The sequence below is a fragment of the Labrus mixtus genome, chromosome 5 (assembly GCF_963584025.1).
Source record: "Labrus mixtus chromosome 5, fLabMix1.1, whole genome shotgun sequence".
In the NCBI taxonomy this organism is placed as follows: Eukaryota; Metazoa; Chordata; class Actinopteri; order Labriformes; family Labridae; genus Labrus; species Labrus mixtus.
The window spans coordinates 15,678,716-15,705,644 of record NC_083616.1 but is presented as its reverse complement, the minus strand read 5'-3'; positions in this window follow the sequence as shown (position 1 = coordinate 15,705,644).

Below are 26,929 nucleotides of genomic sequence, written 5' to 3'. Positions count from 1 at the left end.
TTACTAAATACAAATCCATCTCGGTCACACTAAAGCTGATGGGAAATGGGAAAATAAATTACAATAGGGCCTATTAAGAACACTCCAAGTCCAGTACAGCTCCTTATAGTTCCCAACAGGGATTCCTCTGTCCATTTTTTCATTTAACTTCTACAATAATCATTTCTACATTTAGAAGGGTCCTAATCTATAAACAGATTCTACATAAAATTGAGGTGTCGTGGGTTTGGATTTTTCCAATGGAAGTGTTCTTGTTTTGTTTGTCGTACCTTAGAAGACCTAGTAGTACTGACCTATCATGCTACTAATTATTCATCTCTGTAAACATATATCTTCAAACAAGTGCATTTAACAATACTTTCCTAGATTTTAAAAAATTTAAGAAAAAGCCAATCAGAGTTTAGATTTTCCGACCAACTGGCATATGTCAGAAATGATTGATCCGACCTCCATTCAACAAATGAGCATTGTAAAAAATGTTTTTCTTTTTCTCTTGAGGACAGATCTGAAAAAGCTTGGATTTAAATCACAAGAGAATCTGTTTCTTTTACGGGCTCATAGCGCTGAAATAAGGCAGAGTGGAGTCTTTGTCTAACTTACTATTTACAGTTAAACAAAGATTCACCAGAAGCAGATGAACAGGATCTCCTCAGGTGGATGTAATGAACCATGAAATGACGGTGTTCATTGTGTAGACATATCTGGAGGGTGAATTTCACTTTGTCTTTGATCAACACGTGGTGGCTTCTAAAGTTGCTAATTGGACTTTATACAATGCATTGCATAGCCACCACAGAAAACACACAGAAATGACCATAAATTATACAGTTGGCCGTCTTTCCAGAGGCATATATCATTGTGAGACAATAGCCGGTTCTAATACTTCTTGGAACAATTGCAGTTTGAGATTTTGCGGAAAAAAGCTCATTTCAAAATGTCACTGTTTATGCTAAATGGTGAATGTAAATGGTGTTGTAAGTATCTGTTCAAATGTAAATGTTTGTGTTGATACCTGCAAGCAAAAATGATGCTGCTGAACACTTTAAACAGCCTCTCCTCAGACGCTCTATTTAAAAGGTAAATCAATGGCATTGGCTCTTTCTTGTGCCAGTAATGCACTCTGCAACTTAGCTCTGACAAAACATGTATCCGTCTTATCTGATCTCTGATGCCATGGTTTCCAGCTCCTCGAGTAACACCTCTGCTCAAACTGCAGATGGAGGCAATCCGTTACCCGGCAACAAACTTCTCTCCTGGCTTCTGTCATGCAAATCCCCTCCGAAGAAAGAAAGGGCAAAAAGTTAAGGAAGCCAATGCAGCCACTTTGCAGTGTGGTGTGACAGAGACAGAATTCAGTGATGGTGGAGAGACTCGGCTCTAAAGGGCGGTCGGGTTGTATCACTCTCATTTTCAGTCTGTCCTCTCCAGTGTTCCCATCTCTTCTGGAAAGAGGGTCAGAACAGCCAGGAAATGTTATAGCACAAATCGCTTATTGGCTCTCACAGAGACGTGAATCCAAAAGCCACATCTGTAAAGAGAATATAACATTTCAAAAACCAAAATGCATTGTTCTTTCATAAAATGAAATAAAAAGTAGACTGAGGTAATAACATTCAGAAAACTAATAGAACAGAGAAGAAAGAAGGAACAACTAGTCTGGCAAATTAAATCTACGAGAGCGTCTGTGTAGCCAGAGACCCTCACAGGGGCATTTTCTCCTTGGTGGCCTTAGAGCACCCTTCCTCCTAATGGAAGGGAAGCAGAACAGATGGGACACAAATTGCACTTTCATACACCTCAAGGTTCAAGGCAATTTCCCCTCTGCGCCTGTGAAGTTCTCGGATTGCCTCTCCATCCTTTGAGCCTTTCACTCTTCAAAGGGGTTTGGGTTTGTTCAGTGCCCCGACTCATATACACACACACACACACACACCAGCTCTCTCTGTCACACACACACTAAAACAGAGTCTTACACCAACATGTGAACACACACACGCACACACACACACACACACACACACACACACACACACACACACACACACACACGCACACACGCACACACACACACACACACACACACACACAGTAACAGAGAAAAGCGGCTTTCATATGGGTCACTCTATATATTTCCACCACCACAGAGTTATTTAAATAAAGACACAGATACCACAAGACATCAAATAACTTACAATTACTGATCTCATAAAGGACTCATTAATATCTCCTGAGTGCACTCTTCCTTTTTTTTTTATTTCAAATTGCTACATGTTTCAGTAGCTTTCCTAGTTTGTAATGGCTTCAGCATTGTGTGATGTCTGTCAGGTGGCCATCAAAATACTACTGCTGGTTTTAGAAAACAGTGAATGGTCTGATAAGCGACATCTGGGTCAGGTCTGCTTTCTGTCCCCGCAGATTCAGAACCAAACGAGGAGGTAGCGTTCAGTGTCTATGCACCATATATCTGGAACAAGTCCACAGAAACTCTTAGTCAAAACTGTCAGTTTGGTTACATCTGTTAATAGCTGCATTTTATATTAATTAAACGTGCTTAACAAAAGGGATGAAAAATACACAAAGACAGGACAATACATGGAGATGACCAAAGTTACAACAACAATAAAGAGAATAGTTGTTGTCTTAAAATACCTTTTTATATATAACACTGTTTTTGTTTTTACAATCCTATTATGTTCAAGCTTCCGTTTCAGCTGTGACTATATTTACTTCTCTTGGCTTTGCCATAGATGTTTGAATATATCTTAAAGGTCTTAAATGCCCTCTTATAATGTTTTCTTTGTCAGGATGCTTTTCTTGTATGAAGCACTTTGGATGGCCTTGTTGCTGAAATAAACAAATAAACGTGCCTATCAGAGTCCTAGTTTCACTGTCTATAAGAGCAAATAAAGAACTGTAGTTTAAAAAGAGAGCCTACATTTCCTCTCTTTCATGTGCTGCCGGGTGTACAGTGTGCTGTTAAAAGGCCCAGGTGCAGAGGAGGTTATAAAAGACTTCCAGCAGTATTGTTTACTGCTCCATTAACAAACAAACATTAGGGCCCATTTGACTAAATACTGCTGACAGAGAATATGGTGATCAATCACCATGGCAACCATCCCCATTAATTAATATTGCACTGGGAGATTTAGGATGCTTGGATGATGAAGATGGAACGTGCACAGATTTTTTTGTGTTGGGGTTGGGGCGGAGCTTCCGCTGCACCATCTTTCATTTCTGGCCTTTGTCCGACAGCAGCAGAAGTAGCTTTGCTCTGCATACCAACCGAGGGGTTAACCATGTCCCCTAAGCAATTACAGCCAATTGTGGAGCTAGTTAGCAATTAGTGGATTAAATGTAATGAGTCTTCCGTTGCCATGGCTACTCAATTTTTTCAATGATACTTGTCCAAATGCAGAGACCTTTTAAAAAAACAGCAATGGTTTTAACAGATGGAAGGAGATAGGTTCAGTCAATTTAGTGCCATCATCACTTCAGTTTGATATTGAATGTAATTAGTTGTTTTCATTTGTGCCGTAAATTGAAACAATTTACAACAAAAAATTGTAATTAACTTGCAGGTTTAATGTGACCAGTAAAAAAAAGTGAAGCATAAGATGAACCCTCATTGTGGATAAGAGAAACTGGTGTGGGCGGTTTAAAAGCATCAGCACACTCATTCTGAAGGTTCTGTGATTGTTTTTATTGTGTTTTTGAGCATTGTGTATGGTGTACTAAATTAGCTTCAATCAATCTTCAATTTTAAATGTACATATGGTCAGACTCATGCAGGCTTGTGTTTTAACAAGTTGTGTGCACTAAGCTTGTATGTTGTTCGCTCAGCTGTCAACCATAGTTATTAGACTGCTCAGTCATATGCATATTGCACATATAGAGTACCATCTGTGCTTTTGTCCCTTCAGGGCCAGAGCTGACATATTACAGTGAGAAGACTCTTATTGAGTACTATAATGGATTCCAAACTACAGCATTTCATATCCCATGTAATTTGATCGCTATTTAGTCTGGATATCTGATGCCCGTTCCTCTCCCTTTATGAAACCGTCTGTGCAAACGGGGCCAGAATCCAAAAATGATTTATGACAGATTCATGAAGAGAGGCCAAGGGGAGAGAAACAGATTAGGTAGAAATCTGGAGAGATAAAGATGAGACGTCTGTCTGCTGCTGAGGGCAGCGAGACAAGCCCTGTCTGTATCAAGCTCAGGGAAATGTGCTCAGGGCCCTGACAGACAGCATCGAACCATCTCAGAGCTGACACAGACATCATCTTTCTTTTCTTTTCCTAGGGCAAGGATAGAGCTGTGACATTGCCAATTATAGAGTCCTTAGGTGGCCGTCTTGTACTTTATTTAGCTGTTTCTTTGGTTGTATACCATCCTGATGAAGGCTCTTGTCTTCTCTATAAACATGTCAATGTGTTCCCCGCCTGGTGGTGACACAAGAGAATGGGATATCATGCCCAGAAGTGTGTGCAGTTGCACCATGTGATAGCAGCTGGAGAGGAGAGGTCTGATCCTGCCAGCCGAGCACATGAGAAGTGGACAACATGATTTATCCAGTGTGCTCCTCTGCTCAGCTCGTGGCAGCAACAGGAATCAGCAGCAGCCCCTCAAAGTGTTCAGATAGCATATAGATCTCCCTGCTGAAAAAGCAAACAGCCACTGCCTGGCATTCAAAAACCCTTATCTTACAGGGACTGTCTGTTCAAGTCATATCACCATTACATCACCAAAAGCTCAGGGTCGGGTGGACTTTGACATTCGATCACACTGAAAGTGTTGATGTTTTCTCACTGTGTAAACCAGCGTTTGTGCTGACAAATCAACAGGAAAAAAAGCGGGCTGATCCAGCCCATTTCTCCAGTTTCCAGCTTCAATCTCCTTTTCATTTGTCCCCTCCTCTCAGGTATGATGACCGTCAGCCATAATGCTGGTCAGCGTGAGCCCGGCTGCAGCCAAGCTGAGTGCTGGAAGGCCTGTGCGATTACCCTGGGCCCCCTGCTGAGAGCGCTGCAGTGGTGGAGGGACTGAGAGAGAGAGTGGTGAGCTTTTAATACCATGCACAATAGGGCACCTCAACCCCAGACAGGCACCATATTTACACTGAGCTGAGGCTCTCCCTGAGCCTTATGACAGAGCAGGCGGAATGATCACCCCTTGCCTCATAGCAAGGGATCCATAATTCATGAGGAGAGGTGGATGGGGTGCAAACAGGGCATGCTTATAGAAGGGGGGGCACCGCCTGAGGAGTGTGTCCTGAGCCCTGTGTGTCTAAGTAATTAAATGGGATTAGGTATGCGCTGAACCCATTTTCAGAGAGATTGGCTGGCAATGCCATTATTATTGGAAAGGATCAGAGGGGCTTATAGGCATTGGGGAGAAAGGTAACTGAAGAGAGAGGTTTGAGGAGATTTATTAAAAGAAAAAAAATACTCTTTCAAATGTGGGTGGTAGGTTGAAGACAATCATCTTTTATGTCTCTCTTCCCTCTTTAAAGGAGAGAGGTGAGAGAGACTCTGTCCCGCTGTAAAGCTTCCTGTGGAGTTGTGGAGAGAGACACTCAAATGTCAAAGGAACCGGGGCTAACTATGTCCACAGACTCTGCACCTCGGCTCTGCCCAAAACATCCGTTCCTAATTTGTGTGACAATGCCAGTGCGGATGGCACCTGATTTGCAAGAGGGTGCCTGGAGCAAAACCCATTTGAATAAGCACACATCCGAGTTATCAGGGATCAGGAGTAAGAGCTCACAGGCAGACAGGGCTCTACCTCTTTTCTCAGCAGCTCAACAACTCGACATGCTCGGCTAACAATGTGTCTGAGTGCACCTGGACTGTAATCCTAACAATGCAGCCAACAAAAAGGCCCATAAACAATCATGTATTGTAGCCCAAACATCTTACTCCTATCTGAATGGATGGTAAATCCCAGCTAGTGTGCCCAACCCAAGGATGATTTCCTGTTCCCAGAAAAGCTGAAGCAACTTCTTGTTTGTGCCTCCTTTTTCGCTCACAGAGAGAACCTTTTGGCGACAGCAACCCTGGGAGAGATGCAGAAAGCACGTCCCCTGGGGAGAAAAGCTGCCTCAGGCTTCAGAAAGCCTATTTACAACAAGCTGTGCTTGTTACTTTCATCAAAATAGAGCACTGAGCTTTCTCCTGCCTTGTTTTTTGTGCTTTTGGCAGGAGGTTGTTATTGTAAAGCACTGACTCCATTGTGCTCAGTGGTGCGGTGAAAGTCTAGCTGTCCACGACCACGGAGAACGTAACATGGGAGACAGACCCCGGACGGTTTTGTAGAATTTGAAGGAGTGTCTTTGGGAGGAGTAGAGAAACCTGCTCTGTCACCGAATTTTCCCAACCTTTGATCCTCAGCTGCACTCCATCAAGTTCAATTAGACGATCGTTGGTCTCTGGCGGGCACGTTTGTCATAATCTATTGGGTATGGTGCATTCCAGATGTTGAAGGAGAGGACAGAAAATCAATAAACTGTATTGGTCTGCCAAGCGCAGAGGGAGGTCTCCTTACCCTGAATTGCCTAGCTCAGGCTCGACTCTCCTCCATCAACTCTCCTTTTTTGCTGCAGTTTGGGCCCTTAAATTGAATTTCATCAAAAGGTCTAAACAAAAAAAAAGGAAGGATATATAGCATAAGGCTTTTGTATTCCACAGGCTCTCCATTTGCCCTCCAGACAAACATGCAATCAAAAATAGTTAATGTTCAGGAAGAGCTGCTGTTTGCTTTTGATTTTATAAAAAGCAAACACCATCTGAGTTATCGCTCCAGCAGTCTTTACTCACCAGTAGAGGATAGACCCTCACTTTTGTTTGCCAGCACCAAACACAGATACACATAGCATGGGGTGGAAAAAAAACAATCTAAAATATTTTAGACAAAAGTGTTGATCGGACAGGTCTTTTGATGTTGTACAATTGTTGTTTGTTCTCATCAACCCTGAGGCTCAGGGACAAGGAGGAACTAATGGAGGAATCAAGGTCAATGACTCCTCAGCAATCGCTCCATCTGTAGGGTATTATAATTGTATTACCTGCCCACATCAATGGCGATTGCTGTTTTCTTTTTGACTCTATTTCCATAGTAACCAGTGATTCATTGTTTGTAAGGGGCCAATCCTTCTTGGACAATTGCCTCTTGATGGTGCAATATCAGTGGCACTCTTCAGCTGTCGAAGAACTCTGTTTACGTGTGTGGGAGTGTGTGTGTGTATGTTTGTGTTAGGAGGAAGAGGCTTAAGGCAATACATGCTGTCTAATGTTCCTGAGAGGTAATAATCATTGGAACAGTATGGCATTCTCCTAAATGGAAGAGATTTTCAAATACATGACTGACTGTGTAGCTGATTGTGTTATTGTCACTGTCACTGACAACCACTGCCTCACTCCACATCATTTCCTCCCATCTTTCCCTCTTTTACCTCAAGTATGTAGAACAAAAGAGAAAAGAAATATCACCCATAGGAGGTGGTCCACCTACAAAATCTATAAAGTCCTCCATCAAAATCAGCTCCCTCTCTTTATGAGGACATTAATCTGCTGCTGCACTGCTCTGCTCTTCAAAGCACCTTGACAGTGTGATTGTCCTTTTTTTTCTCTTCATGTGGCTGCTGTTTCTTGTGTGCTTTGTTATACAAAATCTCGAAAGTTTATCAAGCGGAGGGGGAGGCTGTAAGAAAGAGACAGCGCCTCGGAGAGAAATAAAGGATGGAGATGAAGAGAGGACAGAGATAGATAGAGAGGAAGACAGGAGGGAGGAAAGAGCAGCGCTTGTGAGTAACAGCCCTGCCAAAATAAATCCTCCACGGGAAAAACAAAACATCCTGTGAAATAAAACTCTAGCATCCCCTTCCAAAAATGCTGCAACCTTCATCTATTACTCTTGAGTGTCGGATGAATGTCTGGAAGAGATGGAGAAGTTGTCCTTGCAGTTGTGCTTTCTCTGCCTAAACTCTGCATGTGCCCACTCCACCACTAAAACACTACACACAGCATACACCTGCACACTGACACTGGGTCAGGCAAGTGAGAGTATCTAGAATGGATCATATACTGATTTAATTGGCTGCCTGTAGGTGGGAATGAGTGATATCTGTCAAAAGGGAGACAAAGTTAAAGATCCATCACTCCCGCCGGATATTATCATCTTCTCATTGGTCATGATGAATGCAGCTCACGCAAGCTCCCCATCCACTATTAGAATCAAATTCATTTCTGGCCGAGCGCAGCGGCCCCAGTAAAGTCTTCCACAAAGATTATTTAACACACACGAAGAAAGCGCTGCTCTGATCTTTAGCTCTTGCCAGTGTGGAGAGCCTTTCCCTGAACATGAGCAAAGTTGAGGCAATGCTCTGTTTAGTAAATAAATGAGGTTTCTTAATGGGACCCCACTCCCTAATCAAAGCCTTGGCTGCAGCTCTGGGACTTCTGAGTTAACAGGTAGGGTCTGATGTATGGCAGTTTTTAGGTGGGATTGCCAAATTTAGGCCCCTCTGCCCGCGTTAAGAGCAGTGGGGATCTTCAAAAGGGGTCTGAGGTACAAATGATGTGATGTCAGTGGAGAGAAGGCAAATAAAAATGCGAGCAGAATAATCTTCACTAAGGAGGCTCCACTCCAGTCGTTTCATTTAACAGCCTGTCCTTTTTTTTTTAAGATTCACTTCGTAATCACAGATGAGAGATGCGCACATCAAACAAGACGAGCGACTTTGGTCTACACAGCTGCCTTATAAAAAGCAAACAAGCTATAAATAAAAGAGAATTTTATAGAGGGGCGTCTGTCGGGCGTGTGGGGTTGAAAAGGGGAGAGAGAAGTAGAAAGGAAGGGAAGAGAAAGAGGGGATCTGCAAGACATCAGAGACTGCAGTGCATGACATTACCTATCAGGAATACAATGTGATGCTGTTTAAATGTGACGGTAGGAACAGGTTGGCTGAGGGTGGGGGTGGTGTCACAGCTCGTAATGAGATCCTTTGATGTGGCAGATAAGGGGGGAACTGAATAAGGGAGAGGGCCCTCTGGGGAGGAGAGGTGAGAGGACACCCGGCCACATCCACCACAGTAAAGGAGAGGGAAATGGAGAAAAGTGTGGGTGGAGGCAGGAAGCAGCACCCAGACAGGACATGTAGGACTTTCTATAGAGACAATATACCATTTGGTAAGCTGCGCCCTTTGTAGTTGTTTACGCATGTCAAGCTTTCTGTTGTTGTCTGTGAGTATGATTACAGTGACAAATTCACCAAAAGCCTATATTTTTCATGATATCAATTGATTGGATTTACACAGGGGCAGACCAAAGCAGGCTTCTTATTTCGAAAGCTAACCAACAACAATTCACTTTTTGAGTTAATTGAAAACGACTCTCTGCTGTTGCTGGCTGGATTTTTGTTAGATGTATTTCAGAAAGACTCGATTTAAAACGAGAACCCCATTAAGTATGAACATGATAGCTACAAACAGCTTATATCATGGTAAAACACTGAAGCTAATGTTCTATGCCCTGGGCAAAAAGTCAGTTATCTTGAGCTGACTAAGAAGACATGGAAATAAAATAACTCCACTGCTGAGCTAGTCGGTCCCCTCATATAACTGTGACGCAATATGAAAGACAATCCTTTTATTTCTCTCCCATAACTCTTCTGTTTAACTAGCCATACATCTCTATATGAGAAAAGGCTATACAAAGTTTTTCAGGAGTTTTCTTCAAGCTTGAAAGCCCTATTAGACTCTCGATCTGAATATGTGACGCCTAGCTGAATTTTTTACTCAGACTTTATCCAGAGTTTCTCCTGCCAGCCCCCTAGTATTTCTTCAGCAGAAAGTCTAGTGAGCTGATGTGTGAACGCAGAAGGATATAATCCAGAGAATTCACATCGAGTGAGTCGGAGGGGGTGGTGAAGTTTATATCCTGTGACTGGTGGACGGTATGCACGCGGCCGCTACAATCTCTGTGAACTAAGCTGAACTGCTGCATTATGTTTTCTGTTCTCCAGTATGTTCGTCTCTACTCTCTATAAAGGCAAATATTCTTATTACAGCGCCGTATAGCGGACTCTGTTGCTTCATCAACCACTTCTGCATCATTCTTTTTACATGTCTTGCCTCAGGAGACCCCCCCCCCCCCTCCCGTCCAACAGGGACATAGGGGCTTATTTGAACAGCCACGTCAGGAGACTTTCAGGAGCAGCACTCCTGAAATATATGAGAATGTCTTTAGATTACCTCCCATTAAAACTTTAAGAACCCAGTCCTTAAAAATAACAACACTTGACTACTGCTAGGCCTTTTAAGCTAGTTAGCCTGACATGCTTATGTATGCAACTACTGTTAGGACAGACCTTTACACTGTAAAATATTTTCCTGCAACTTCTGCTTTAAAAAAGGACACCAACTTCCAAAGTATTTTTTTTTTCTTTATGTACTTGCTTCAAAATGTAAAATCAAAAGCTTGAACAAACTGCTGGGCCTTGGTTTCTAGATTGGACAATCCCCGCTCCGAGGTCTGTCAATTATCTTTTATTCGCTGACTGTCAGTAAGAAACACATCCTGTAGCACACATTATGCTATGCTCTGGTGTGTTTGTGTTCAGCATGCAGAATATACACACACATACACACACTTCCCTGACCTTAAGAGCACTACACTCACTCCAGGTGTCTCAGTGGAGTCTGGCTGGGTCGCTCTGCCATTAACACAAATCTCCACCTGCTGTCTCGGTGCAGCCTCGGCTTGCTTTATGTCTTTGACAGAAATCAACCATCACATGCCATCATCAGCTTACTATTTGTTTGAGCACAGCAGACCCACTGTGCACACCAAGTCACATATACAAACAGAAGCCTGAAAACAAAACGCGGGCCCCTGCTTGATGTTTTTTGATGGCAAAGAAAGTGCAGAGATGGAGAGGAATCATTTGACAGAAAGAAAGAATGTGACGGTGTGTATTGAGAAGCCTTGTACTTTTGACACCTGCGAGTGAGCAGTGTTATTGAAGCTCGCTTTGAAGGCAAGGGCAGAACAATAATCAAGGCCTGTTTCTGAAAACACAGAGGAATCTAGGCTCAAGGTGTTCTTTTGGATTTAAAAGCAAATTGGTTTTATTAGCAATGTCACCTCACACGATCCTGCATACCAAGAGGCATAGGTGGTCTTTGATTTCTGGATGTGCACAAACAGAAGCTGCTTTCATCTTTGCAAAGTTTATTTTCCTCAACTGTTCCACTGTTGTATGTCTGATTATTTTAAGATGTGATATCTTAAGCTGATCAAGGCTCCTTTTCTTTTTATCTCACCATCAGACCAGATGTGGGGTTATCATGAAGCTGGGTGACCAACAGAGATTGTAGTGCAGACAAAGCTGAAATATAATTTTGTTACGCCCCACCATAAGGCATTCACACATTAACCCAATACAATACTTAAAACACCTTAACAAGGCAAAACAATGGGATTTATTACAATATGACACACCAAATGAGAAACAACAGACACAAGAGGCACAGCAGTCCCAACTCCAAATCCCAACTCCAAATCCCAACTCCAAATGCCTCCTTCAAATGCCTCCTTAAAATGCCTCCTAAAAATGCCTCCTTTCAGCAGCCAGCACTGGCCTTTTAAGCTCTGAGGCCAGGTCTGCCTCGTTGTTCAATTAGTGGCTTCACCTGGGCTGGAGAACAGAAAGGCAGAAGGGACAAACAGTACAGAGAACATACAGCCATAACAATTATCAATCATCATCTACCTCCAAATAATCACACGCAATCTTATCCCATTGTTCAATACAGACCATCTAGAATCGACCAAACAAAGGATAATAACCTCATGAGCTGTTGGTTTGTAATGCATCAAATCAAGACATTTCTCAAGAAGATTGAAAATAACACAAAGTGAAATAAGATGAAAGGGCAAGATGGGAAAGTCAAACCCCTACTTGTGTGGTGAGACAATAGTAGAATATTTACAGTCAACGTCTGGGAGAAGGAGTTGTGTTTCACCTGGAGACCCATAAGCTTTGCAGGATCATCAAAGCAACAACTGCCACAACCTGGCGTGTGTGGGCCCGTGTGTCACACCTCATTTCCCCCGAGTCTCCATGTCTGTTGGCAGGCAAATGACTGGGGGCAAACATTCGCATTTACACACCAGAGGTTACGTGCGGTTCCTTTATTTCACATCAGGAGCGCTCCATATGGAAATCTAACATTCACATACTGGTTGTAAAATTCTCAGCTTTGATTTAAAAACCATGTTGGTGATATCATTACAATATATATGGGTCCTTCTATTACTATCCATTTGTAACCACACTTAATCAGCTAGGTAGGACTATCAAATATATAACCAGACTACAAAGTGATGTATATTTCTAGATATAAATGAATTATAGTACAATTAATCTGATTGTCATGTGTCAGGCTGCAATAGCTTGTTCATTTATCCGGGCACATTTGAAGATAGGTGTCAAAGGTTGGCCCATTTTAAAGGCTTGTTCAAAAGCGTCCTTCTTTCCCCAACAAGTGGTGGATCCATCTGGTCCATCCTTCATGACCCAACATATCCAGAGATTCATTGCACATCCATTAAAACGAGCTAGCAGACTTTCAAGCAGCTTAGTAATACGCTTTTAAATTTAAGTTATTGGTTTTAACCTGAATGATTAGATAACAATACGAATGCTAAGAAATGAAAGGGGCTCTGAAACTTCAAATTACCTTAAAAATAATAGTTAAGTTTCGTGACGTCAGTTTTGTAAGCTAGTTCTGGACTTGCTTCATTTGAAACTCTTACTTTTGTCCCATGGATGTCTTCCTCTAAATGTTTCTTCTATCCTTTAAGCCTTCCAAATTAACTGTAAGCCTTGTGCCATCTTCTTTTTGTAACATAATTATACATTCTGCACCATTCTGCGTCATTAAATCTGCTTTTCAGCTCTCTCTTCTAAGTTTACGTCTTTGTTGACACCGAGCATGACTGCACAAACAGGTCAGCCCTGCACCGAGTCTGCAATTCATGTAGAGACTGATTTGGTCTTCTCATCTTACACTTTTTCTCATCTTATACACGGTTTCCAACAAAATGCGACTTCATAAAGCAACCTAAAAATAAAACTATTTTTATTATAAAGAGTATTATTGGGCTTTTAAGTATAAAATAAATCTTCAAAGGTATTTCTGAAATGAATTGCCATTATGATTAAATGTTAACTCTCTAAGGGTGCATTCACACGTAAGACGTTTGGTCCATTTGAAACGAACTCTGGTGCACTTTGTCAGATAGTTCGTTTGGTTTGGGGTGGTGTGAATGCTCAAACGAATTCTGGTGCGGACCAAAGAACCGAACTCAGGTCCGCTTTAAAATGGGGTTCTTGGTTCGCTTTCAAGTGCACCAGAGTTCGGTTCATGGTAGGTGAGCATTCCGAACTTACCAAGGGAAGTGAACCAAAATGCAGTGCATTGTGGTTTGAATTTAGTCATCTGTAAACGATGTCCATATGTTTGCCAAGCATGGCTAACGTTAGCATGGCTAACAACACCAGTCTTCAGTACTCCTTACAGGTTAAGGTGCTAATGCCTGTGTGGTTACACATTGCTCCTGTCAGTATGCCAGTTTAACCTGACACAGCCTACATATAACTTTATCTCCATTTTATAGATCAAAATACTTTGGGCTGCCATTCTTCCACTGTCCTGTTGTTTACTTTAAGGTCATAGTGCAGCATTAGGCCGGATGGCAGGAGCCACTGTCCCACAGCTCCAACTTGTGACGATTCATGGTACACAACATTTGACAGGCTTTGGTGCTCTGACAAAAAAACAAATGAAAAATTTCACCCCTGAATCGCACCAAGTCCACTGAACTTTATATGTGAAAGCGACCTAAGCTCCTCTTAAGAGCGCAGAACTTTTACTTCCAGTTTTTATGTCAATATTTTGTTGCTCATTCTAGTACCTCTCATGTTTGGCTGTAAACACAAGTGAAACCTACAGCAGGAGTCACAGGGTCACAGCAGGGGAGAGCTCCAGCTGTGAAGCTTTGGTGTAAGTTTCATTTCCTGCCCTCCATCCTAACAGCAGGAGAGACTTTATAAATCTTCCCTTCAACAGAAAGTCTCCTCTCAGGCCCCGGTTTCTACCAGGCCTGCCCTGACATCCCCTGCATGCTGCAGCTGTGACCTCAGAGCTCTCTGTGCACCACATGGTGGGAGGAGGTTACACAGAGAGGAGAGCAGGGCATGCCGGGTTGGTGGATGCAATAATATAAGTTATCTACGTACATACACTACTGATACTCTCACTTTCTACAGTTTTTAAGAATGCCATTTGTATGATTAACTAAAGTGAGTATAACAAATTACATTTTTCAATTTAAACCTGTCTTCATAGTAGACATCATGTTCAATGTGTGTGCATAGGCCAGTTTTTGAAGTGTTAAGAGAAGCAATCCCCATAACTAACTATGTTTATATAACCTTAAAACAAAGGAATGCTTAATAAACATATCAAATAATGGAAATAGTTATTAGAAATCAATCTCTTGCAACATTTTCAAGCCATTTGTTAACAGTTCAGTCAGCCACCAGCAGAAACCTGTCAGTTAGTCATTTTGTCAGTGTCTCAAGAATTGATGGCCTCTGCTGCTAGATTTACTGAGCTGAGGTAAAAATGAACTCCTCTTATTCCTGTTGATCACCAGAGGCGGAACACACTCATCTTGGGGTCACAACCTATGAATTCTTAAGGTTCATACATGACAGGGCACAAAGAAAATAGATAATTCATCTAAAGGATTGTTTTAATGTTTTGCATGGAGAACAAAGGGCGCTGTAAATCATTACTAATCAGACACCAGAAAGCAAATTAAATCGGCGTAGGAATCAATGGTCTTGGATCAATAGGTGTAAAGGACAGCTGATTTGGCTCCAGAAAGCTGTGGAATTCCAGAGGCCATGCAGCCCGCCCTCGGATATGTTTCCACTATATAGCCACAGCTGTCAGAGCTCATTCCCGTCAAGATGGACCACCGTTTCTGAAGGTAGCTCAGCTGGGCTTAACTAAAACAAAACCTTTGAGGGCAGAGCAATATAGGGCTGAGAGCAGTCTGATGGAATCTGACTGGATAGACAGAAGATCAAGGTGAGATTCCCCTCTGTCTGTCCGTGCCTCCCTCTCTCATCTGCTCTTCTTCAGGAAGTCGATAGATCCACAGTTTGCAGATGTGCAACAGATGGCTTCAAGTTCACTGACGGCTCATTTCCACATTTTTAAGGTCGCAGACAATGGCTTCACAAACAGCAAGTACAAACATATATCAGCATGAATGACCCCATAATGACAGCAAAGCCTAATTTAGACAGATTGGTATGATATTTTGGCCACACCAAAGATTACATTATGATTAAATGAATGAGTCATCACTCCGCTCATCCAGCCATCCATCCTCCCATCTGTTTTGGATTTTAAATTATAAGCTATGCTAGCAGTGTGGCTCCATAGATGGCACAATAATTCTTTCAGTTTATTGGTCAGTCAACATTTTTTCATCTCCACAATCCACAGGTCAGTATTCAATTGTCCAAATGATCTTTTTCTTTTACAAATCTAACGACATTCCCAGCTCTACTTTGTGTTTGGTTCTGATGCTAATGTTAGCATGCTATCAACCAAAACTAAGACGGTAACAAGCATTAACTCTAAACATCAGCGTGTTAGCGTTTATTGTCAATATGAGCATTTACTGCTGGTATTAGCATTTAGCGCTGCTGTGTTATGCTAGTAGAGCAGCTAACATGGCCACTAACTCTTCCTCTTGTCATGAACAGCTTTTTATAGAAAATATATAATAGCCAGACGTAATTTCACTAACTTTCACATTTCTGTAATGTAAATAATTATAATTATAAATGGTTATTTACTTTATATAGAGTGCACATAATCACAAGTAATGACATATTATCTTTTGTGTTGGGTCTTTTGAACATAAATAAGAATAAAATAAAGAAAAATATTCTCTACTATACAGTCCATAAAAAGTTTGACGTGAATAAAGTCTTAAATTGCATGAAGGGAACCAAATTGACAATAATCACCCTACTTTATCCAGGACCTAAAGGTAGGGTTGGTCATTTTATCCAGCATACACACTATTTAGTATACTGTATATAAAACAGGATGTTACGTTTTAAATCATTCCAACTTTGACCACATGCATATTTGCCCCTCATTCACATCTCAGACGGAGCCGTCCTCTCTGTAGCTTCATGAGAAATATAGTTGTGAATTCCACCAATGTTTCACCTTGTTAGGAGCTTACAATTATAGCACAGACCCCTGAGGCAAACCTAATCTCAAAGTGAAGGGAAATCTTCTATCATATCAAGCGAAATTACTGTGAGCTTTTCTCAGCCTTTTCCGATAAGATACCGATCAGCCAAATAGATTGGCTTTTCCATTATCTGCTGGGAGATCTTGGAAGGCATTGGGTAGATAATTTGCTAATGTTTCCTGTGACCTCCCCAGATTTAAATTATGTCTTTGGCTACATGTCAACTCAATCCTTCTGTTTACCAGGGAGCAAGCACTCAAAGAGCCATTAATATTCACTGCAACAGAACTGTCTTTTCACATATTTCTCTGCAGCATTTACAGACTCAAAGGAGAGTGGTCTCCATGCTACTTGAAGGGTATGGATTGAGCTGGCTGAGTGCTTAACAGACCTTGTGGGTGTTTCGGCAAAGAATTGATAGAGCCAGAGAAAAAAGAAGAATCAGGAAGAGTAAAACACAGGGACAGGGGAGTACTAATATAATTTAGAAAGTGGATAATCACTTCTAGCTGCCTCTGATGTTGCAGAAAACTACCCAATCCATATTTCAGTGGAAAGCAGAAACCCACTCTCAAAATCTGCATTTTGAAGTAAGGTTAAATTATGCTAGGTTTAATTAACAAAGTATAATGAGCTGCTTTGATGTAGGAATTTAGAGGAATGAACGTGCTGAAATAATTAAATCATAGAGTTGTCATTTCTCATTAAAGCAGTTGCTTAATTCTGTTCATTTTTTATCATAAACAGCACTGCATAAAGAAAAGAGGTTAGCTGCTTCAGTGTTGCTCACAAACAATTTAATTTTCATTCAGATATTCAAATGTACAAATTCAAACACAGGGTTTATCTGTTTTGTTATGTTCATTTGCTGCACTCAATAAGTAATGCTGTCAGTCTTATTTACACCACCGTGGATATGTTAAATCAGATCAGTCACTTGTGTTATGAGAGCAGTAGCCTGTTATTTTTGTGAATTGCAAATAGTGTTGCCGTGGCTTTAGTCCAACAGGGAACAAATGTCCTACCCTGAGTGAAGCATTTTCTCTGCTTCTGTACCGACACAAACTCTACCTCTAAACAAATCAAACTTGATTAAAACAAGAACGTCCCCCACGGGAACATCAGCAAGTCAGTCTGATCCTTCAAAGAGGACTTGAATTCCCATCGACCCGAGAAAGAAAAGTAAAGCAAGTTTAGTACACTGAGCACATACTGTGCTGCATTGTTAACAAACAAACTTATCAAAATGGCCATATAATAACTGAATGACAGCTCACATTCAGCTGACTTGTACAACACAGTGAGAAAAAGGACTGTACCCGAAGAGAAATGCGGGCAGCTGCCATTTCATCCTGCAATCATACATTTCAAAACCATGCTCAAATTTTCATTTAGCCCAGCGCCGCCCCCTCCTTCTAGACTTATTAAATCAGCTGGAAGCAGTGTGGCTCTGTCACACACAGTATTAGAACGCCATCCCCCCTCCTATTACCAGGTGCAGCCCTGTGATTTAAAGCTTTGATTCTGTTCAAATGACAACAAAGGTGAGCCCAGAGCTGACGCTCCTAATTCATCATTCCCCGCTTGATAAGAGCGGGATTAATGCTTTTAATGCGACGGTCGCAGGCAATCATCCATTTTAAAGCCGGCTCCCTGGAGGATGCAGCTAAAAGGGGAAAACACCTGAAACAAAGGGTGGGGAGAGGACACATTACAGGGATACTCTGAGCTCCATAAGGCCTCTTAATGGAGGCTGAGATGGTTTCAGGCCTCCTCCTTGCTACCAAAAGCCTGCCCTGTGGCCTTGGCCTGCCTCCCAGGAGCAGATGGTAGCAGCACCCGGGGTAAAGTTTGACCTAAATGCTGAAATGCAAAATTCAAAAAGCACCAGAATTGGCCTCCTCAAAATCCACCCTCATATCCTCGTCCCCTGCCAGGACCACCGCAGGGGTCAGGGCTTTGAGACTGTGTCCTTTGACCATTTGGGATCTGTGTGCAAAATACCACTGTATAAGGACATATTTTTAGCTTTAATAGCTAATTTTGTATTCACTGCACGCTTAATTTAACATCTGCTGACTCCCCCACTCTTTAACCCCTAACTTGTGCGAATGCATGGGCGTTGGAATGAAAATGATCCATAATCCACATGACTCGGGTACAGTGAGCTCTATCACAGCTGTTCATATCTCTTTTTTTTAATATGCTCTGAATGTTCTCTGAATCAAACCTCTCATGATGAGAATTCAACTGTTGAGCCTGAGAGAAACAGACAGGTGAAACATTGTCTCTTACCTGTAACCCCCTCCTTACACTTTTGAACCAAACTGCTGTTAAAAGGTAAGTCTGGCTGAATCTCTCATTCATATACAAACAGAAGATGACTATAGGGAACAAAAATGTCTGTGCAATAATATGTGCGTCCTCCTCTTAAGTTTCAATTCCGGTCTGGATTGGTTAGTTTTTGTTTTGACCAGAAAAGGCGGTTTTAAGGCACCCTCACACGGCCACTCGGTTTGCCAGGCAAATAAGGAACTTACAGTTGGTACAACGATAGGACTGTTTCAGATATTCTACCCGACATAAAAAGCCTCTGCATTTATCTAATTAGCTCCATGACTGGAAGAGTGATAAAACTAGGATAAATATTGGAGATGCTTTTGAAAAATGGAGAGAGTTAAGAAGGCAGAAAGGTTTCAATTATGAATTTGGACTGCACCAATTTTAAAGGCTTTGTGTCAGAGTTACATATTGCTCCTTTAGAGATAGTTTTACACAAACTGAGGAAAAGTTTGTAAGGGACCGGTCTTCCTGTCTTTGTTTTATTTAACCCTTTACATTGAGCCTCAAGAATGATAATCATGTCAGATGGTGCAGAAGTGGGACAGAATTAGATGTGTGATAAGGATAAACCAAAAAAAGAAATCCACATGCTCATTTTTGACAGAGCTCATGTGCTTAAGACAATTTCTTTTGACACAAGTTCACTCAATACGATATAATGAGTATCATAAAGAAAATGTGTTGTTTTGTGGTTTATTATTTTCACTTTAAAAAAAAATGTGTTTGTGTTTGGTATACTCAGCATTTGATCCAGATAAATATGTAATGTAAGGATTTCTTCTCTGAGACAAACTAGATGCAAAAAAAACTAAGGCTGAATACATTTGAATAATGTATTGAATACATTTGGATTCAAAACTCTTTGTTGGGACTAACACTTTATATTGACCTCATTTTAAAGGGGGGAATATGTAACTCTAACACGTAGCGTTTAAAGTAATAATAGTAGTAGTAGGGTAATGCAGACCAAATTAAAAACATTGAGAGCCCCAAAAAGGATAAACGGGGACCCACGAATCCAGGAAACCGTTACATTCCCTCATTGATTCGAGCCAGGCCAAAAATCACATCACATCATAACACAGAAATGAACAAAATCTCCTGAAATAAATAAATTTCCCAATATTATATTCATACAGCGTCCGTTAAACAGGCATGTGTCTGATGAGTGTCATGTTTAAAGGAAGACTCACAGCTGTTGTGAACCTCAGAGAGCCGGCAGGAGAGCTCAGGTGTCCTGTTGAAACCATAGCTGAGTGTTTATAAGTCATGCATTTGTGATTCATCCTTTTCATTCAATGCTGCATGAACGATGCACTTTGTTGAGCCAAATGACATTTTTCAGGTTACAAGCAGTGGCATTTAGGGTTGCCAGATTATCTTAAAGGAAGAAAAGAGGAGTCAGACTATGACGATGAGTCACATACATTCATAGTTTGTGTGCAATTGGCCTGTGAGAAAACAGTGACCTTAGATAACTATGAAAAATAACGCTCATTTTCCATCCTACCTTAGTTGTACTTGTAAGGCCCAAAGTCACTTCTGAATCGTGATCAAAAACATACATTTAATGAGAATAGAACACATTAAAGAAGCCTGTGATCACTTTATTGACATTTACTGAGACTATTTTTAAATCATACCTAGCTTACCTAGTAAGTCCAAACACTTTAAAGAGGCAGCTTGTTGGTGTGTGTTTGAATATTAAGCATCAAGTCGAGGAACAACCTACATAATGACTGTGCTCCTAATCTGGGCTTTAGGCCAGAGTAAGGTGCTGCAGGCCGGAACTCTATGAGCTGTGATGTTTCATTATTATCCCCCTTTAGCTACATCGACTACACAGTAGGCTGCTTTAATTACTCTCCATCAGTAGGGGAGTCAAAGCCACTTCAGAGACACACTCTAATCCCCCCCTCCCTTCTGTTTCTCTGCAGGGCACTCATTGTCTCCTAAATATCATTTCCCTGAGCTCTATGCACACTATTGGATTAAAATGTGGAAGTTTTGCTGAAGGGGGTTGAGGGAGTGGGGATGGAGGGGGGTAAGGTTGGCATTTGCGTATTTGAGCTTAGCCCCAGGACCAGGCTGTCTCTGGTAACAGCATTTTAGTTGCATCTGCTCTGCAGCCCACAGAGGAGATGCTGAATTTACATTGCTATTCCTAATTTAGCCCCACAGACACAGATTATGGCCTTTTGTGCACAAACAATCTTCATTATTATTAAGCTCTTTACATTTAACCTCAATGCTACTGCAGTGCTGTTTCAATTTTGGGCAACAATGCATACTGTCATTCCCCTAGTCTCACAAGTCTGACTATACAAATACTTTATTTATCCTATATATGTATTTATATAAACATAATCATGAACTGTATATGATACATTTGGTGTTAAAGGTGCTATGAGGCAGCACGGTGGCATTAAAGGTCACAACAGAAAAGCATGTTCTTTTTAAAAAGAAAAGCCATTATTTATTTTATTAAGTTAAAACTTGAATATATCATATCATATTCAGCCACTTTAAAACCACAGGAGGCTTCTTGTGTGTTATATTCAAAACAATACACTTCGGGCTGATAAATACTTGAATTTCATATCAAACTATCAAATTGTAAATATTCAACATGGTAGATTCAAATAAGAGATTCCTTCTTTTATATTAAAGTTAAGCATTGTCTTTTTTTAAACACAAAATCAATATAGAAAATTTAGACAAATGTAGGTGTAGGTATTTCCAAACAGAGCACAAGGAATCATAGAAATAAAAATAAAAAATGGTGTGAAGGGACGCTGGTGGCGCAGTGGTTGGAGCGTGCGCCCCATGTATGGAGCTGTAGTCCTCCGGGCGGGCAGCCCAGGATCGAATCTGACCTGTGGCTTCTTTCCTGCATGTCATTCCCCACTCTCTCTATACCCAATTTCTGACTCTATCCACTGTCATATCTCTTCAATAAAGGCACAAAACACCCCCCAAAAAAAATAAATTAAAAATGGTGTGTACATTACAATATGTAATGTTCTTGAGCAGAACATCTATGGGTAATTCATTGCTCAGAGTCAGGCCATGGTGCTTTATCAACTTTTGTTAAATGGTGCGATGACAACATCATCAATTCTTTATGTCATGAAAATCTAGGAACTGATAATATATTTCAGGAACTGTTGTAACCCTCAAGCTGGCACTATCCACAGAGAAAATGTTCAAATAGTTGACTCATATAAATACCTTGGAACAATGTTCGATTCTGAACTAAAGTTTTCTGAAAATGAATCAATAATTAAAAGTGGTCAACAGAGAATTAATTTGATTTCATGTAGATTTTCTCATTCTTTCATCGACATCTTTTACCTGTTGGTTTAACGGGTTGTCGGTGAAGGACAAGAACAGTTTGAACCACAATGTAAAAGTCTCCTCAATGATCACTGGATCATTGTCCAGCTGAAAGACTTGAGCTCCATGTGGACGGAGCGTGTGGTGCAGAAAGCAAAAGGAATCATAAATCAACATGGGCACATTCTCTCATCTGTCTTTTCTTTAATGCCCTCTGGATGGCGCTATCTTGCCCCTCCAAGTAGAACCAACAGATACTCCAACTCTTTTATCCCTTTAGCTTTCATGCTGTTTGAATGCTGAACATTTTAAATTGATTTACTGTATGGACTGTACGCTGTGAATGATTAGCAAGCTAACCTGTAAGGTGCATTCATTTATGTATCTATTTATTGAATACATTTCTGGCATTGTATTCATTCATTTCTAAATGTTCTAGCTCCGGCTTCTCATTTGGCGACCTGTTCATCTGTTGAATTGTTGTTACATGTGAATGTAATTGTCTGAAGGCTGCTGTGACTGTGTTTGTTTCCTTTATATTGTCTTTGCTTTTTTTAATGACTCGATAGGCTGTTAAACAGAAGTGCCCTTCTGGGATTAATAAAGTTGTCTGAATCGGAAAATCTGAATTATGATTTAGAGAGCATTGCCACCAATGATATCAAAGCACTAAATCAGGGGATGTGTGGTAAAAGAGTTGTCATGTAGAACACGGACCTGTGTGCTATGACAAATTTCCCAATGGGAACAACAACTTGTATCTTATTCGTAGCATATCGTAATTTAGTTATGTTCGGATGAGGTTCTAAATAAAGGAAGCTACTTAGAAGCCCTTTAGACTAAATCGATTTTCTTCAGCTTTTACAAAAACTGTGGGAAGAGAAAAAAAAAAAGAAGTCTTTGAGAATAATCTTAAGAAAACATCTGTAAAACAAAAGTGATTGTTGCATGAGTGGAGATAATTGTCTTGTTGAAAAAAGTGTGACTAACAAAGTAACTCCAGGGACAACAAAAGACTCGACTCTGCGACAGCTGTGGTGACTGATTCACTGTGGAGCGAGCAGCACTGAAACAAGTACGCACTCATGCCATTGTGATCCATTCTGGAGGGGAAAAAAGTGTCCTCTCAGTCAAATGACTTGCAGGGAGTGTCTCTCCACAGAAGACAGGGATTTGAGTGTTGACTGAACCAGTTCAGAGGGGACAGCTCGCATTGTCTCCTTTTACTGCCCATGATAAAGCAGTATTAGAATTCCACTTCCTGCTAATGTGTGCATGCCAAGGTTCTTTGTTAGGCTCTATGCGGAGCCTATTCATCTCTGAGCGCACAACAGAACACAGTAATAACACAGTCAGGAGTTTTGACTGATGTCAGTGAGGCGCAGGGCTGCTTCTGTAAGCAGGAACCAGAGCTATCTCCCCCCCCCCCCCCCCCCAAAACTTCTTCTCATTGCTATGTTGACCACCCCAGGGCCAGCTGACCTCTGTGTGGCCCCACTTCGACTCAAACGCTGCTGGCTCTTTTTACAGGCTCAGACCCAACAAAAACAGGCGGGCTGTTTAATGCCAAACCAGGTTAACCCTTTGGCCTTCTGTGGCCAAAAGAAGACCGGGGTTGATGTTTCTTGAAACTGTTTGTTCACAGCCGATGATGTGGAATGATATTAGTAGAACTTGTTGTCTCAAGCATCAACAAATTCATTTTTTTGTCTGCAATGTTGATTGTAACATACAAATGATTACAGCTGCCCCAATTTCTTCCTAATATACTCTGCTGTGCATTGTACTTTGTTTTGTTGCAGGAATATGATGGGATGGCAGTATGGCAGCAGATGTTGTGAGCATCAAACAATACAGAATGGGTTAGGGGCTGTCATTACATGGGAACTAGGTCACCATTCAAGCCTATACTCGCCTGCATCGACTGTTTGGAGTGACTATTGATTTTCTGACTAAAGCAATGACTTCATTAATATCACCATTATTCTGCCATCTGACACAAATGGCTAGCTTGGCTGCTGGGCCAGACAATCATTCAAGTGGATATGAATCGGAGATTGGATGAATTAAACATACAGCACATTTTGGAGCAAATGTGCATCACAGATTGGAAAATTGGAAAAGGTCGTAGACTTTCTTCAATCGACCGCATTTAAAAGAAATCCGAATAAAAAAAACTAAGTGGATGTTACCGCTGCCTCTGCACCCACAGACATAAACAGACATTAGTGGCAAATTCTCCTTTCATCGTTCAATTTAAACTTAATCTGTGAAAGATGAGAGAAAAATCAACAGATCGCTTTTCACCGGGTTTTTTTAAAACAAATACAAAAATGAAAGAAGGATTATTTTCACTTTAATCCGGGGGCACCAGCTTAGTTAAAACAAAAGCACGACCATGGGAACGCATGGAGGAATGAGAAAGCTCGCTCACAGCCGGCTCTCCAGCAAACCACAAAAGCAGAACAATGAGTGTTAGTGCGTGTGCAAGTGGAGGAGAGAAAGGGAAACAGGATTTGAGATCTATATTAAAACTGCAAATAGCTTTTAAAGATTAGTGACGGGCAGAAGGAGGTGACAGCAATAGGATATGTGGAAAGTGGATTGCCCCTCCCTGCTGTGACTATTTTGATAGCATGAGCGTTGACAAGCATCGACTTGATTGTGTGCTGAAAAGCCTTGACAAGTTTCTTTTAGGCATGTACAGATCTTTCAGTGAATGAAAGGAACACAAATCAGGATTACATATTACACAGCCACATTCAAACAGCTGGCATTAGGAGCACTGCAGTGTCTGGCAAGATACTGTTCTTCAAGGATGTACCTCCCTCTCTCCCTCTCTGTGCTGTAATTACCCAGATCTGAGCTTTCAAAAAACTGTGTCTTATAGACTCATGCAACCATGACCGGAATACTGCAAAAACCCTAAATGTTCAGGGACCACTAAGTGAGAAAAACTCATCTAAATTCAGTTTAGTGGAACTGTTTTTGGCCCTTTTTATTCAGCTAATAAAGATATCCAAATATTCATCCCAACACTTGCAGCTTTTCATGTTGTGAGTGCGTGAGAGTACATGCTGTTCCCTGCACTTGTTTTTTTTTTTATAACGGATCACCGTGGTCATCGCAGGCTGTGGCGTTGCTCTGTTTTCAGAGATGTGTCTCACTCTGCAGCATTTGTCAGGATTAGACAGGAGTAATCCCCAACCAAACTCCAGAGGATGTAATTTGGAGATATGCGCTGGAACCGAAAAACTGTGTCGGCTTACTCCCACAAACCCCATCTTTCACCCCATCTGAGGCATCCAACTCCTTTCCCACCAATCCAAAGACAAGTTCAGTATTTTGAAATGGTAGATACGGGGGGGGGGGGGGGGGGGGGGGGAGAAGAAGTGGAGCTGCCAAGTGCCCTTCAACTCACTTTCTCCTGCTCCTGGACAAACTCTCCTCCAGGCAGGTGGGGCGCTCATGATGTCAGGCCCCATCACTGATATCCACTCTAATATCCCTCAACAGTCGGCTGTCGCATCACCACCCACCATTAAGTCATCGCTTGTGCCCGACACAGGGGCCAATCTGTGTGTGCTCTGGCCAACTCCCTGCCCCCATGCCTTTATCACACCCCAACCTCTCCTGTGACAGACAGGACTGATCTCCCCTGCAGCAGCCCTCCACCCTGCCAGTAAAAGGACAGCAGTGGAAAAAGCCCCCCAGGGCCCAGTGAGGATGGACTCATGAATCAAACATGCGCCAGGAGCTTCCTTCTTATCGCCGAGGTCAGCCCGGGCATTAATACGCCATGGCTCCAGGGAGCTACCTACTGTGACCTCCCCCAGTTTCCCCTGAACAGAAGGGCACCGTCCTCAGGAGCCGGTCCAGCAAGAGAGGGCCTCCCTCCACTACAGTCACTTCACATTATGTCCACACACTGAGGGAGGGGGCAACTAAGGAAGATAGAGATGAGAGGGAACCAAAAGAGGTGTAGAAATGAAGCATGAAATATCAAATAGACATAGAAGAAGAGGAAAAGGAAAACAATATTCCTCTGTGCGATGCAAGGCAGAGAGTAACACGTGGATAAAATCGACTGTGTATACAGACCCTTTCAAACACCACCAATCTTCATTGGCCAGACGTGGTGTGATATATGTGACTGTCTGCCAGCGTAAATTAGGCAGTCCAGCCCGCTGTGTGGTAAAGCATGACGGGGCCGGACAGTGCACTAACTCAGGCGGCCCGGTGCCACGCTCACCAGCTTCTCCCTGCTTTGCTGTGCCATAAATCACCGGCCAGGGGAAATGAATCGCTGTCCGTCCGAGCTGGATGCACCAGCTGGCACCGCCATCACCTGACCAGCAGGAGCCCATGCCGACACTGGAGCGGCTGAAATCAAGAAAAATGAGGCATGGAGGCAGACGGAGCCATACCCCTGCGCTCTCTCATTAGTCTCCTCTGGGCTTCCTCCACACTGAGCTCGTCTGAACTGAAAGGGCACACAAAATATATTTCAAAGTGTCACCTGAGAGAAGGGAGGGGGAGAGGGAAGAAATTATCACCCCTGGTCTCCTCACAGATCTGTGGAGAGCTACACTGGCAGACAGCATTAGAGCCGAGGGAGCCAGTAGGAGGGAGAGCAGCTCGAGGGACCAGTGGAGGCTGCGTGAGGGGGACAGCTTTGTGCTCGCTCTTATTTAATGGAGTTATTTTACTGAAAGTAATGACTCAACCCTATCGGGACTTTCACTCTGCATTCAGATGTAGTTATCGGAAAAACATGTTGATGAATAGATTTTCGCTTTTCAATATTGCTGAGTTGCTGGTGGAGGGCCCACTTATATGCTGACCGCTGCGATTATGAGAAGCTGTGTGGGCGTCAGAACTGAGGCACTCATCAGGA